The sequence below is a fragment of the Podarcis pityusensis genome, assembly GCF_964106645.2.
Source record: "Podarcis pityusensis genome assembly, chromosome: 6".
Classification (NCBI taxonomy): domain Eukaryota; kingdom Metazoa; phylum Chordata; class Lepidosauria; order Squamata; family Lacertidae; genus Podarcis; species Podarcis pityusensis.
The window spans coordinates 20,439,170-20,454,478 of NC_138030.1; the positions used below are offsets into that span (position 1 = coordinate 20,439,170).

At 41.1% G+C, this 15,309-nt stretch overlaps 1 protein-coding gene across 1 annotated transcript in view; it reads left to right on the forward strand.

The window, feature by feature from the left end:
- SULF2 (sulfatase 2) overlaps positions 1–15,309 on the forward strand; it is a 286,446-nt gene that overhangs the window by 34,185 nt on the left and 236,952 nt on the right. The gene's annotated exons all lie outside the window — the stretch shown is intronic.

Consider the following 15,309-nt stretch of genomic DNA (forward strand, 5'->3'; position numbering starts at 1 on the left):
TGTGGGAGTGTGGTGTACTCCCGATTTGAATTGGGCTAAACTTAAATGGGGGTTTAGGTCTTTACCCAGCTAAGATTTGAGCTGCCTTATTGGAGAGGGGGTGCATTTTAAGCTCTTCCCCTCTTCAATATCTGCCCATTCAGTAACGTTAAGGGAAAGAAGAGGGGATGTTAAGTACAGAGTGTGTATAGTTGAAGCTTTATTGCCAGCTAGTACATGCACACTGAAACAATTAGTTTTAAAAGCATTAGTGTATTTGGGGGCCTAGCCTCCTAATATGCGGCTCTTTTGGGGAAAATATTTTGCTGCGGATACCCACTTATCCCTTTCCATTGTCCTCTTCAATATTTTTGGCAAATGAATTATTTATTGTAAAAAAAATCAAACAATGTTCCCCAAGTAACGTTTCTTAGCTGGGCCCCTGATTAATCAATGTGTCTATAAAACTATAATTAGCGACAATAAAAAAGGATTTAGCATTGTAATTTTCATTAATTTTGTTCTCTTGAAGAGCATTCCTATCCCTGAAATTTAGACTGGACATTTATATTGGCAAAATCTAGTATGGTATGCATGTGCTAGATACTGACCCAATGTTGTTGAGCTGTGGTTTCAGCACTTTGCTACGATAACAGTTTTCCTCATATATTGATAACTGGTTTTCCTATTTGGCCTTGGAGCTTGAGAATATTTATTTATTTGTTTTTATATGCATATGTATCCCATCTTTCCTCCAAAGACAAGCTTCTGCTCCTCCCCATTTTATCCTCACAACAACCCCATGAGGCTGAGAGTCTGGGCCTGGCGCAAGGTCACCCAAGTGAGTTTCATGTTTGAGTGGGGATTTTAGCACTGGTCTCCCAGGTCCTAGTCCAGAACTCTTAAGTGCTATCATACACTGACGTATTCACTTTGTTGAACAGGGGCCCTGTGAACTGGTCGGGAACCATCTTATGCTGTACAATTGTTGGGCCTCAGTTTAGAATTGGATGGTCCCTTGTTTGGGAGTTTAACGCAAAACTGTGTTATGAAGGTAATTTTTTAAAAGAGTCTTGAGTTGAGATTCACAGTTGGTATTTACCAGGAGCCACTGGTGGTTTTCAGGGACAAAATGCCAATCTAGTCAGTTTCTCTTCTTTGATATTAAAGAAAATATCCTTAGTCCATAGATTAGGGTACGTACAAATATGCCTGATTTCTCTATGGGGTTGAGATAAGAAGAAATGAGTTCTGCTAATTTCTAGGTAAGACTGACTGAGCACAGGGCGGGCTAACTGGCCAGCCAGCCCATGCAAGAAAGAGACAGAGGACTTTGGTGTTCAAGCAAACTTTTTTTGCATTGACTGAGAAGCAAGACATAGGAAGGCTGAGCTTATTGTACCTCAGGAAAACAACCTCTACCAAATCCTGTGTGTAGATTATTCTGGCAATGACTCGTGAGATGTGGTTTGCTAAAGGCTACCATTATCCATTGCTGAGTTCCAGTGTTTGGGAAGCGCGACTCAGCACCCTCTCTGGATGACATTGCAAAGCAATGGTGGAGGCATAGAAGGAATGATCTAGTTCAGTATTGTGTGCACTGATTGGCAATTGGTCTCCAGGGTTTCAGGCAGGAGACATTCCTATTCTACCTGAAGATGATGGTGATTCTGCATTCAAAGCAGTATTCACCGAACAAACCCCACCAGTGGGAAGCCTGTGCAAGGGCTTCTACTTTCTCAATGGAGCTTTCCCCCTGCTCCTCCCCGTGTGTCCCCTGAAATTGGCTTGTGGGGGTAGAGTCAGGAGAACCACCAGAACAGCCTGTGGAGGGTGGGGGGGGGGTGGATTTTTCTGTTTAGCAAGCTGCGGTGCTTGTGGATAGGGAATGATTGTAATAGCATGACATTGAATTCCACCCTTTAAATGTATGCCATGGTCAATCAGGAATTACTACAAAGCTGATTTGAACCTCACTTTTGAAAGCATAAACGGCTGTTTCTGAAAGAGTAATCAATGTAAGAACGATAATGGCTTTGCTTAAAATCCTTATTTTGGCTAGAATACACCCCCTCCCCCATACTAACTAAAACTATTCACATATCTATGTAACTAGCAATACAGTACCTAAAAAGAATAAATCAAAGCAACAGTGAAAATAAAATCAGCCCCTTTAAATGTTATTATTTTACTTTATGAATCACCTTTCATGTAAATCTTAGGGCAATTTACAATATTACAGTACAAACAACTAAAAACAATATAAATAAAACCAGCTGTAAACTTGTTGAAACAAAATGCCTCCAATTGTTTCTGGCAAGGAGATATTGTGTGCACCTGTCATATCTCAGGGATGCGGTTCCATAAAGCACTTGAGCTCTATCAGCTAGCCAGATGCTTTCTTAATAAAAAACCAAGAACAAAAACCTGGCCTCACATAATTTCCTAAAACCAAAAGGGAAAGGAGCATAGCTGAACCTCATAGGGAGGTTATTTCAAATTTCTAGGACAGCCACTGCCAAAGGCTCTGCTCCCTAGTTCAGACATCCTCACCTTTCAAACAGGGGATCCAGGGCTTGCCCAGGAATGATCACATTAGTAGACAGATGTGTTTGTGCTCATAATTGACTCAGAGTAGACCCATTAAAATCAACGAGCTTTATTAATTTCAGTAAAACTTAGCTGAATGATACCCAGAATAATTAACTTGGCTATGTTAATTCTTCAAATCTTAACATATCACAGTTTCAGAAAATACAATATAATTTACCTGCTTATAAATCACTAGTCCTGCTATTATCAGTTTAAAACTTGGTTTCAATCAATTGTGGTTGTAATTGTGTCATATTAATTTTAGAAGCAGATTCCCCCCCCCCCCATTTCTGCCCTACATCAGACTTCATTTAGCCACTTCTGTGCAATGCAATAGAATCCTAAACAGGTTTACACAGAAGTACATTATACCAAGACTAATAAATTTTATTCCCAAATTAATACGAATTGGAGCCCCTTTGTTGGAACTGTGTTGTTTGCAATGTTTTGCTTCCATAATTTTTACAAATGCTAATAAAAATGTTACTTTTCAACCTTTGTGGTCCCTTTGGTAAGCCAAATGGAATGACTACTGGTTCCTTTGCTATTTTTTATGTGTGTTATTTTGCAAGCTGTTTCAAGACATTATCTAATCAAAAACATTTCAGTCTGCCAGAAACACGCAGAAAAATCTATATTGCTCAAATAGGTAATAGTTCATATAGTCTGTTTTCTTAAATATTTGAAGAAAGCATATCAAATTAGGAAATATCATTCCAACTTTTCTAATGGGAGTTCTGTGCATAAATCTATAAACATGTCTTTTTTTTAATCACCTAAAATTTATTTGGCATTTAAATCTTCCAATAAATTATAGAGGCGCATACTGGAAACCAGTCGGCAGCAGGAAGTGTGTCTTATAGTTTGCTGCAGGTTCCCCAGGCCCAGTACTGTACAGGTGCTTTCAGTTCCCAACTTCCATCAGCCCCAGCCACCATGACCAATAGTCAGTGATGCTAGGAGATGTAGTCAAAAATACCTGGAGGGCATCAGGTTGAAAAGAACTGGTTAGGTGTAATGTATAACAAGCCTCAGGCTCATAAGGTACACCAACTCTCCCTACAGCATAGCTACAAGCTTTCATTTTCAGCTAATTGTAGTTTGTTGTTATTTTCAAACAGTGAACTGTGGCTAGTGTTAACTACGGCTTACTGAAGGAGTGGGGAACTGAGACCTAGAGGTTAGAATCATAGAATCATAGAGTTGGAAGAGACCACAAGGGCCATCGAGTCCAACCCCCTGCCAAGCAGGAAACACCATCAGAGCACTCCTGACATATGGTTGTCAAGCCTCTGCTTAAAGACCTCCAAAGAAGGAGACTCCACCACACTCCTTGGCAGCAAATTCCACTGTCGAACAGCTCTTACTGTCAGGAAGTTCTTCCTAATGTTTAGGTGGAATGTGGTCCTCCAGGCCTCTCTCTCTCTGACCCTTGGGATCCTCCCCAGGCTACACTCCCTCATCAGCCTGAATCCCCTGGCCACAACCCTCACTTGCCCTGCTTCACACCTTCCTCAAGTGGCCTGAATGCGTCACTGAATTCTGATCATGCTTCTGGTTTGCCTGGTTGGAGGATAAAGAGGTGTGTGCAGCAATCAGCCTAGTGTACAACCACCTCTGGCCCCAACCGCCATTGGAAGGTTGCACGGGAGTGTTGGCAAAGTAGCTAAACTGCAGTTAGGAAGCCAAATTGTGTGCAATACACTTCTTGAAATTAAAACAATGTCCAAACACTTTTTACTTGCAGAACATATAACTCAAGAAGAATATAAGCAAAGTATTTACATTCACATGCTTATCTAAGCACGGGCTTAGTTTTTCTTAGCTGAAGATTACAGCTTCTTCCTTAAACATGCAAACAAAGTGTGTCTTTCTCTCTTTTCAGTACATGCACTCAGCCTTTTGTATATTACTCAGCTGCAGAGCGGGTGGCGCTGTGGTCTAAACCACTGATCCTCTTGGGGTTGCTGATCAGAAGGGTCGGTGGTTCAAATCCGCACGATGGTGGTGAGCTCCTGTTGCTCTGTCCCTGCTTCTGCCAACCTAGCAGTTCAAAAGCATGCCAGCGCAAGTAGTTCAATACAATAGGTACCGCTGTGGCGGGAAGGTAAACAGTGTTTCTGTGTGCTGTGGTTTCCGTCATGATGTTCCGTTGCGCCAGAAGCAGTTTAATCAAGCTGGCCACATAACCTGGAAAGCTGTCTGTGGACAAACACCAGCTCCCTTGGCCTGAAAGCAAGATGAGCGCCACAACCCCAGAGTCACCTTTGATTGGACTTAACCATCCGGTGGCCCTTTACCTTGACTTTTTTACCTTACATTACTCAGCTAGGCTATGCAGCTCCTTCTGAGAGGTTCCCACTTTCTCCTTCCAAAAGACTTCTCTTTACTGCTTCTTTGGGAGAACATTAGCTTCTGTACTTCTTTCTGTCACATATATTCACACAGAAACTTTAGCACTCCTCTCCTCTATTGCATTTAGAGAGAGAGTTATCTAACACTGTCTCTTCTTCTGTGTCCATGGACATGCAGCCATTACAGTCAAGTCACTCACACAAAAAACAAAATAGAGAATGGAATAAGATACCTCCCATGTGACCAGAGTTAACCAATCACATGAGAGTTACTGGGGAACATTCCAGAATTTAACACACAGTAATGCATTTAAGCATTCCCACTTTCAGTAAATCAAATCACTATACTTAACAAGAGGGAACCTTCAGCTGAATTTGGTTCCCCATCCCTGATCTAAGTAAACCAGCCCATTTGATTAGTTAACCAAGTTCTATCTACATGGGCGAAAGCCCCAATCCTTATTATGTAGTATGGATTATAAGGAGTAAACTTGCATATTGAGCCTACAAAGGCTCCTGTCTTTCTTCCCCTGTGCCAGTTATCAGATGCACTATCATTTCCTTAAGGAGAGTCAAGCTACATGTTTTACCTCACTTGGAGCAATTTCCTATTCCCACTGGAGAGTTACATTACTTCTGGTTAGACGGACCTTTCTTCTACCAAGGACAACATTGTTATTTTGCAATTATGCTCCCATTTGTTTTCATACCAGCTATGTCAAGGATAAAAAGTGCATTGTGGCTGCAGCTTTCCTTGCCAACATATGTGTATGTGCGCCTTTGGTATAATTTGTATTATAAAACTTGTGAAGAAACTAGCTGGCAAGCTGCCAACAGTAATGCCCTACCCACTAAGCAAAATGGTTTGTTTCCTCCCCAGGAGACAGATCAATAATCAAGAAACAAAAAGGGGGAAAGGGGGGGAAATTAAAAGGCAAAAAGCTTAAGTCATGTAAATTAGGGTGGAGGAGAACAGAGAGAAAGCCCCTCATTGGGATTCAGCAACTTCTTCAGACCCCCATGGTTCATTAGCTAATTTCTATTAAAACACACAGCTCCAGAATAAAGAAATGCCAGTGGCTCGTTTCTAAAGGTTTGTCACAACCGAAGTAAACATCTCCCTGTTCCCAGGACACCAGGAGACAAAAAATTAACCAGAGGTTAACTGGGTCATTAGCTGAAGCACAATATAGGTCACTGCAGTTTTAATTTAGCTTGCCTTCAACCAAGGAATCAAATGCAGCAACCAGTTCTCACAGCTGGGAAACAAGTAACTTATCAGCATGTTAACGTATCTTGGATACCAGGCATCAAGCCTGTCATGATGATACATGCCACCCTGTTTTGCTGCCATGTTGTCTGGTGTGCACACAGTGAAAAGGTTTGGTACATGCCAGCATGCAAATATGTTGTACAGTATTCACTATTTGGCTTAATTTGTGTTTTTTTTCATTCAGGCTTTTGCGGGTGGGTAGCTGTGCATCAGCTGCAGGTGTGGTTCACATATGTATGTTTAGTATAGTCATTGGAGCATTGCCTGCCGAATGTAATCTTTTTAGTAATGGTTAGATCTTGTTGTTGTATTTTATGAAGTGTAGCATTTTGGGGGAGGGGTGTTGTGAACTTCCCTGGGGTCTTGATAGATAAATGGCTGGCTCAAAATAAAATATAAATAAATAAATAAATGTCCGTGTGTTTTGCAAACAGTATGCCTTGTTAGTCAGTTTTAGACAAATGATGTTTTGCCACTTTCCCTAAATGTAAGGGATATAAATTAAGCTTCTTATAGCAATGTTAACACTCAGGCCACATTTGGGTGACCATATCTCAGTTTATTAAGCAAGAGTTATGAACGTCCCTTTTTCCCACACCAGTAACCCTTCTCTCCTATCCTTTATTCATCTTGTTCTTTAGCACCAAAGTAAAACCATTCTCTTGGAGAATGTTCTATCCGAATTAGCTGAGTAGTTTTTGAGTATTTGATGGGAACAAATGGTATTTGGCAAGGACTCCAGAAGCTAGTGTGCTTTGTAGATCTCCCCCTCTCTTCTGGCAAAGGACAGCAGCCTTATTCTACACCTGAACTCACAGCTGGGGAGAAGGGGTGGGAAGTATTCTTAAACTTACTAGACTTCAGAGGTGCGCTGAGCATCACCAAAGCCCAACATTAACATTGGAAACAACACCCTCCCACTTCCTTTTAAGTAGGAAAGGAGACCACAAATTTTGACTGGTTACCAAGGACCCCTGCACTTGGTTTTTATAGTTTTTGATGCTTGCAGAAGAAGTGTGTAGAGATTTCGTCCCACTTTTATTTATTATTACATTTCTATTCCACCTTTCTTCCAAGGAGCTCAAGGTGGTATACTCAGCTCTTTCCAATCCCTCAAAACAACCCTGTGAGGGAAACGCTGACTGGCACAAGATCACCCAGTGGGCCTTGTGGCTGAACCTGGATTTGAACTCCGGTCTCCCAGGTTCTAGACCAGCACTCTTAACTACACTACATTCAAAACCTGGCAAAGAATGATTTAAACAAGACTATTGACTTAAAATTAATAGCACAGCATAATCCTGTGCATCTTTATTGAGAAGTGAGACCTAATGTGTTCAATGTGACTTACTTCCAAGTGTGATAGGACACCTGCCTTGATTACATCATTCTTAACCTGAGAGATAAAGCTATTTAACGAAGCTGAATTTGTTTCTGAATTTTAACTAAATACCCACATCAAAAAGATTAAATAATACGTTTTGAATGCCGAAGGAATTTTAAATTCTCAATCCTAAGCGCTTCCACTTTTATCAGCTGCAGCAGATTTTCAAATGGGAACTTCTTTTGTCAGCCATCGGAGAACAGGGAATTCTGCATATGGAAAAACAGCTCCAGTATCTTGCATTAATTTCCTACCTCCCCCCTCCCTTCATTCCCCCACCTACAGTTTATGAGCTTATTCTGTCAGGGTCTGTTAGTTTTGGTATGGTTAAAGGGTTTAACAGGATTTCATACTTGGTGGTGGTCCTCCCGGGTCTTCACTCCTCTTTTCGCCTCAGAACGTTCCTTCTGCTGGGGTGCGCTGGGGGAGGACTGTGAGTGAGAAGATTGCAATGGCAAAGTGTAATTCCTTTGTACATGACTCTAGGGCACTTGCATTCATACTGACCAGAGCAGTGATTGAGAAGTTGCCAGCTTTCATTCTTTCTTTGCAGTGCTTGAATAATGTATTTATTCATTTCAACAATTTATATACAGTGGTACCTCGGTTTTCGAACATAATCCATTCCAGAAGACCGTTTGAGTTCCGAAATGTTCAAAGACCAAGGCACAGAGGGCAGCCTGCAAATTTAATAGAGAAAACTGAGGGGGAGAAACATAAACACTAAGTGGAAGCCGTTCGACTTCTGAGGTGCATTCAAAAACGGAAGCATTTACAAAACGTTTGTCAATGGAGACATTCAAAAACCGAGGTACCAGTATACTCCTGTATTATTACTATTATTTATTAAATTTGTATACCACCCTTCATCCAAAGTTCGCAGGACAGTTCACAACATACAAATACTAAATAAGAACCCAAAATTCATAATGAAAGCAAAAGCAAAACCAAAAACCAAAAACCAACCACTCCCCTACCAAAATTCTATGCATGGCTACTTATTGAGTTCAAAGGGACTTAGTCCTAGCTAAGTGTGTGTCTAGGTTTTGAAATACAGATAATCATTACGGCGTCTGTTGTAACCATTCTCTAAGTGGTGTGCATGCCAGATGTTAAGAACAGATCCAGTTGTTCAGTATTATACATAGTTCAATCCAACAAAAAATGGTAGTGCTAAAGAAAGGAAGAGAGGGAAAATTGTATTACCGTAATTGTTGGAGTCCATATCCCTTCAGACCAAATGAAGGAGCCTTGATTCCTTCATTAACAAAGCTAAGAAAATCACACCATGTCAAATAAATAAAAAATGTTTGTGTGTTGTGCATCTTTTGGCTTAACTTTTCAGATGGAGTTAAAAACCAGATAGTATTGTAAATGTAAAGGTAAAGGACCCCTGATAGTTACAGTAAGTCCAGTCGCTAATGACTCTGGGGTTGCGGCACTCATCTTGCTTTACTGGCCGAGGGAGCTGATGTTTGTCCAGGTCCTGTGGCGAAACCAGAGCGGCACACAGAAACGCTGTTTACTTTCCCGCTGGAGCGGTACCTATTTATTTACTTGCACGTTGATGTGCTTTCGAACTGCTAGGTTGGCAGGAGCTGGGACCGAGCAACAGGAGCTCACCCCGTCGCAGGGATTCGAACCGCCGACCTTCCGATCGGCAAGCCCAAGGCTCAGTGGTTTACACCACAGTGCCACCCATGTCCGATAGTATTATACCAATATTTAAAAGTGACATTTTCCAAATATTTCCAGAATTTTGTAATAGTTAATATAGCTGATAATAAAAGAGAACTGATTTGCACACAAACCCAAAATTAAAAGTGCTAGAGACAGAATAGTAAGAACATTTTGGTGAGTAATCTTATGCATATCCTCAGAAACCTGGCATCGGAATCCTTCCACAGTGGGAGAAGTACATGTGGAAGTAAGTAGCTTCTGAGGCCCTGCATCTTCAACAACTTGGGGAGGATGTATGTGTTATATGCAACAATCTAATAGGAGTCAGGTACCATCTATTTATTTATTTTAAGGCTTGTTAGCTGATGCCAAAATCAAACAGATAGGTTAAACTAGATGTAGCCTCTTCTTTGACTGGGTAACTAAAATCTTGTTCCCAGCATTATTTCAGTCTTTGTAGGAAACCCACATCAGTTGCAATCAGTTTGACAATAAATGGATCAAGCCATTTGTACCATTTCTTTCAGACAGTGCCATAGTTTCAAATTCAGTCAAATTTCTGGTGGCCTCTAAAATGCTATATTTTGTCAATCCTGTTGTATTCCACAGAAATGAATGCATTCTGGAGCGAGTGCCCTTTCTCACTTTGCCTCTCCATTTCCATGTAAACCATGAAGCCTTTGCATCCCTCTTTCCTCCCTGCCCTTGAAATATTCCATTCTGTTTTTATTATAAATCTGGGGGATAAAACAGGATGGGAATAAGAGGGAACTGCACAGTAGCCAAAGCTTTCTTTTGGATCTTCCAGATTCTGAGTGTTGTTTTAAAATATAGTTCAGGCATAGGCAAACTCGGCCCTACAGATGTTTGGAGACTACAACTCCCATCATCCCTGACCACTGGTCCTGTTAGCTAGGGATGATGGGACTTGTAGTCCCAAAACATCTGGAGGGCCGAGTTTGGCTGTGCCTGATATAGATTAACAGCCCAATCAAAAGTTTTAAGATATGTATCTTAAATGCATGGTATTAAATACATGATGGGGTGGTATTAAGATTAAGCACCTTCTAATTCAAACTAGGACCGTGATATATCTTTCTTAGGAAAAAAGAATGATTTGTCTTAATTGGTTCACTTGAAAATAAAGTTTGAGGTTAGCAATTCCCCAGCCACCAGAGGATGCTGGCCTATTCATATACATTTATTATTATTATTATCATGGACCTTTTGACACAAAATAGAAAGGCTTCAATGGCGCTTTCTGATATGCTCTGTAAAAGTAGGGTTTAAAATTAAGGGGCACTTTTCTTCATGACCATGGTACATGAAGTGGGAAGTTTTTAACTTCCCTGCCCAGAGTGCTGTGATGGTAATGAAAATCATTCTGAATGGTGAAAGGGGGCAGCTTTATTCCTGATCATAGCATGGGAGGCATGAATGTTTTGGCTTCCGACTAATTGTATCATGATGGTAATGAAAGTCAGACACACATACCCTGATCAGTTGAGGATTGAGGAGAGGTGTGGTTCAAGGGATGAGCTGTGGTCTAAGGGAAGTGTTGGACATCAGTTGAAGAGGTGAGGTGTACCAGAGGTGCTCAGAGCCTGGTATAAGCCTTTCCCAACTCCAGCACAATTCCTTGTTCCAGGAAATGCAGCTGCCAAATAACTTTGTACAATTCAGCAAGTATCCTCCTTTTTTTAAAAATGAGGGCTCCTCTTTTTTAAATGTCAGTGACGCCTAAAGATTTTACTAAATTGCAATAAGAGCTTATTTCAGATACGATCTGGCACTAGCTAAAGTATTAGTGTGGTGAACAGAAAAGAGGACTATGCTCAGTCAGATTATAAAAAAACCCTTTAGACACTTCTGATTATCTGTTGCCTTGCATGAATAACTCCAGCAGCTCAAAGATAGGAAACATTTGGCACAGAGATGGAAAAACTGCAAATCCTTTTGCAACAGGACAGTGCTCAGATTAAGTTTCTGTGAAACCTTTTCTCCATCGCTAATTTCACACTTGAGAGATGGAACTATGAGCAGTTTACAGCACATAAATCTCATTTTAATAACTGCTTCCTTGAGCCCTAAACAACCTTTTTTTCTTTGTTGCCCTTGTTGCCTTTTTTCCAAATGAAAAAAAGCTTTAAATTCTTTAATGGTTAAGTGCTGTGGATTTGATATTCTCTTTTACTTTTATACCTGTAGATGGGTAGTTGAAGAACAGAGTCAGTATTTGTGACATACATCAATCTTTAATGCGTAGTATAATTGGGGTAGAATGCTTGGCTGCTGCAGTTAATTTGCTTGTTTCCCTTGAAGACAGTTTGAGCACCATGAAAACCATTCAGAATCTGGAGCCAGGGTGGATGGTGTTAACCTTCCACTCAGTCACTGGATGCATATTATACCAGTGGTTTCTTGAATTATAGAATCAACTTGAATGGCTGGATAAAAATAAAATTATTTTAGATTTACCTCAGAGTTTAAAGAGACATCCTTTGGAGAGTTCTTTACAAGGAGCCTTGCTGGTTGGATGCCAACATCTGTAGTGGCTAGTGTAACAAGTGATCAGGGCTCCCAAGAGGCACTAATCCACCACCTATGTCAATTGCCTCAATTTGCCTCATGAAATCATCAGCCCTGACTTGACCCATGATCTTTTTCATGGCATTTGAAGTTTAAATGCTCAACAGAAGTTAACTTGATGCAGAATATCTGCTGGAGGAGCACAGTTTACCCTGGATACAATCACACTGAGACTCATGAGTTTGTAAATTAAGAAAGCTATGTTTCTTTGCTGGAAATACATAGTTGATAGAAAAGATATCTAGTTCTATCTAAGCAGAGATGCCGTAAGCTATTCTTCCTTTTGCACCTCAGATGGAGAGAGATTCAAGTGTGTCTCCTTTAATGAGGGAGGCATGGAGAAGAAGGAAAATGAAGTGAGGTCAGGTCAGCAACCCTAAGAATATCAGTCTATTGCTGAAGGGAGATCAAGAGGTGAGCACAAGGAGGACAGTCTAGGAAGCCTGGAGATTGCGCTCTACTCTTCATATGCAGGTATGTCAGCCTACAGTGCAAGCAGATTTGCACCAGATGCTTTCAACCTGTGAAGGAGCATTTCCTATACATGGTCCTTTGATGTATAAGACAGTTTTTCTCACAAATTAAAAGATATTTTTGGGGCTCAGATTGGATTCAGAGAAACCATTCTAAATGCTGTGCTTCCTCTAGAACATGGGTAGGCGAACTAAGGCCTCTATGAATCTGTCCAATACTCTTAAAGTCATGGGTCAGCAAACTAAGGCCCGTGGGCCGGATCAGGCCCAATTGCCTTCTGGATCTGGCACGCAGACGGTCCAGGAATCGCTGCGTGGATCGCCAGCATGCGCGTTCTTTCCCTCTCCCTCACACAGCACCAGCGCCTCCTCCAGGCTTCTCCCCGCCCTGCCTAGAGAAGGAAGGGGACTGGGCTTTGTTGGTGCCAGCAGCAGCAGTGCTCGAGCGGCCCAGAACATCCATACATGGAACATTTGCTCCTCAAATTGGTGATTGATTATTACTTCAGGGCTTACTGCAGAAAACTATAACCAAAGAAACTTTATTTGCAGATGCTCAGAGCATTTATTGGATGCAGTTGTAAAATCTTCACTTTGGTGTGATGTATGGTTGATAAACTTTAATGACAGGCTCTATTAGCAGTTGTTAAACAGGGAAGGATGTCATGGAAAATAGCACATTGTAGTGTGTATTGCTTTACCACTAAGCAGAGGAAGAAGCATGAATTTTCATGGATTTTCACTCATAGACCTGCTCTAAGTGAACAAAGTGATGACGACAACATTCATAATACTGATAATTAATCAGTAAGGAATTGCAATCAGTAAGTTCTTACTTGTGTGCTTAAAATCCTTCAGAAAAGTATATAACATTAAGTCAGAGGTGGATATCCTTTCATTTTATTGGGGCTGCATACTGGTGATAGGAGAGCCAGGAAGGACTAACAAAATTTTACTGATAAGTTTTGCAAATCCATAGTTCTAGTTATATGGAGTATCAGTCAGACTTTGTATAAGGCACCTCCTTTTATTTTCCCATTTGTGTGTTTATGTTTCCTGACATCAGTTTTATTTTTCCTATTTGAATAATTTGGTGTTAGCTTGAGGAGACTGCAAAGCGATTTTTTCCTAATGAGTATTTTTAATTAGTAGTCTGTTGAAGTTTCTGTGTGCAACATGTCTTTGCTATTGCAGGCAATATGCTTGGTCGTATTGGGTTTATTTGCTTATAAAGTAGTGATTTGCGGTTGTGATGTTAAAATGCTCACTGCACTGGGAACTTTGATACCAATGCTATCCTGGGACAGGATGTGTAACAGATGTGCAGCATTAATTGCAGTGTTTACTGCTGGGCAGAGCACTTTATGTAATGAAAAATCAATAAAAGATAATCAAACTGTATTCTCTTGACATCAGAAAAGGCATTGTGCATTTAAGGTGATGATTTAAAAAATGTGTTATGCAAGTCCCATGTTTTCTTTATGAGCCTACCTGTGGTGAACCTCATTGTCTGCCAACAGACATTTTTACCTTTCAGATTTTCTCGGAGGCAAAGGCTAATAAAGATTTTTTTAAAAAAGCAAAGCTCTTTAAGTTGTTGCAAAAATGGAAAAGGTGAACTGTAACCTTGGGATGTTCATGGTTAGAGTGTTGCACCAAGCCCTGGGAGATCAGGGTTCAAATCCCCACTCAGCCATGAAGCTCACTGGGTGACCTTGGGCCAGTCACTGTCAGTATTTCACTCTTCCGTTGCTGGATGTGTGATTGCTATATCACATGTCTGTGTTTACTTTCCAGGCTTGGAAAGTGTAAGAATGGAAGCCAGTCTTATCTCTTTCGCTTGTACTGTACAGAGCTTGTCCTCAAAGGATGCTGAGCCATGGCTAAAGGCCAGGAGGGCTGAACTTGATTCCTTAGAAAGGAACAAGAATTGGGAACTTGTCCCAATAAAGCCAGGTATGAAGCTTCTTGATAGTCATTGGGTCTATAAAGCCAAGACTGATCAGAAGGGCAAGATAGTCAGGCACAAGGCCAGACCAATTGCATGTAGTCCCACAGTTGGGAAAAACACTACAGGAGTCTGTTATGGGTATGACCACTGTATGCTTGATTGTGTACGGCTGCATTAGCAAATGCAACAATGGTTACCTGAAAAGGGGGAGGATGTCAGCATTTCACTCCTCCGGTGCTAGATGTGTGATTGCTACATCACATGTCTGTGTTTACTTTCCAGGCTTGGAAAGTGTGAGAATGGAAGCCAGTCTTATCTCTTCCACTTGTACTGTTTTTTTGTACTTCTTTACTCTCGGAGGAGATGTGAGAGGACACCATGGTTGCTTTGTCCTGTATATATTGCTTAATAAATCACTTAGAATGCTCCACTCATGCTCCACGATCGTTTCTGCTATACTCTGCTAATTGAGTGCGCACATGTCTTTTGATATGTGTTGCTGGTGTGCACCGGGACTGATTTGTGAACGTCCCGGGCTGCGCTTCATCAGGAAGACGCCTCGAGAAGTCTATCTCATTCTGGGGGCTGCGTGTGTCCCCCAGGGGTGTTCTGACAGTCACTGCCTCTCAGCCTACCCTACTTCACAGGGTTGTTGTGTGGATAAAATGCAGAAGGGGAGGTCCTTGTAAACTACATTGAGCTCTTGGAGAAAATGTGGAATATAAATGTAAGAAAGAAAGAAAGAAAGAAAGAAAGAGAAAGAAAGACGTTTGGAGACAAGATGGGCAATACCAGAACTAGGAGTATATGAAACACAAATGTCCAGTACAGGAACATTGCAGCTGTGAAGAGAGTGTTCAGCTGACTAGCCAATACAACGCCTAGTGGAACCATACTTGATCATCAAAATGCATTTTGAATTAGAAAAAGGGGTCTTTGTCTAATAGGTTTCAGTTTTTCCTGTGAGTCCTATAGAGTTATTTACATGTCATCTACATGGTGAGCCCAGAAAAAGTAGCCTTGCTGTGAAGTGG